The following is a 667-nucleotide window of genomic DNA, read 5'->3' on the forward strand; positions in this document are numbered from 1 at the left end:
CTGGGGAATTCATACCCACTCACAGATCTAAACTTGTGTCAGTAAAAGGCTCAGAAAATTGCCCAGATGGGTAGGATAGCAGGGGCAGGGGGAATTGTACACCTAGAAAACTTGAACACATTTCTGTCTCCAAACGACTATACTCCTTTGCAGTGTGTCTAATCCTGCCAATAAATTTACAAGCTTCCTAACTCAGGGCACAGACCACCCAATTAGGTTTTAAAATATAGTATATCTTAAATTACCTTTATATCGGCTTCATTTTGGTTATCAAAAGGGTTCAAGGATACCTTTGTGATTCGGAGGTCTGCAGTGCTGCTCTCATCTGAGCTATGACCTCTTCTGTGACCCTCATTTGTGGAGGGTTCTGAAAAGAAAGAAATCAGCATCAGAATAGTGAGAGCACAAGTCCCAATACAGTACTACTGAAAATCCTTCTTGGTGTTACTGGAGGAGATTTGGTTTAGTTGCTTGTTATCTGCACTACCTGTTCTCTTATGAGATTTGGTGGAAGGTGGATAAAGCAGGTTATCTTCATTTGTGGAGGGTTCTGAAAAGAAAGAAATCAGCATCAGAATAGTGAGAGCCCAAGTCCCAATACTACTGAAAATACTAATACCTAATCCAGCCCTAGATCAACTGATGGCTCTTAACAACAGCAGTCCAC

Source organism: Podarcis erhardii (assembly GCF_964252035.2).
Source record: "Podarcis erhardii genome assembly, chromosome: 16".
NCBI lineage: Eukaryota > Metazoa > Chordata > Lepidosauria > Squamata > Lacertidae > Podarcis > Podarcis erhardii.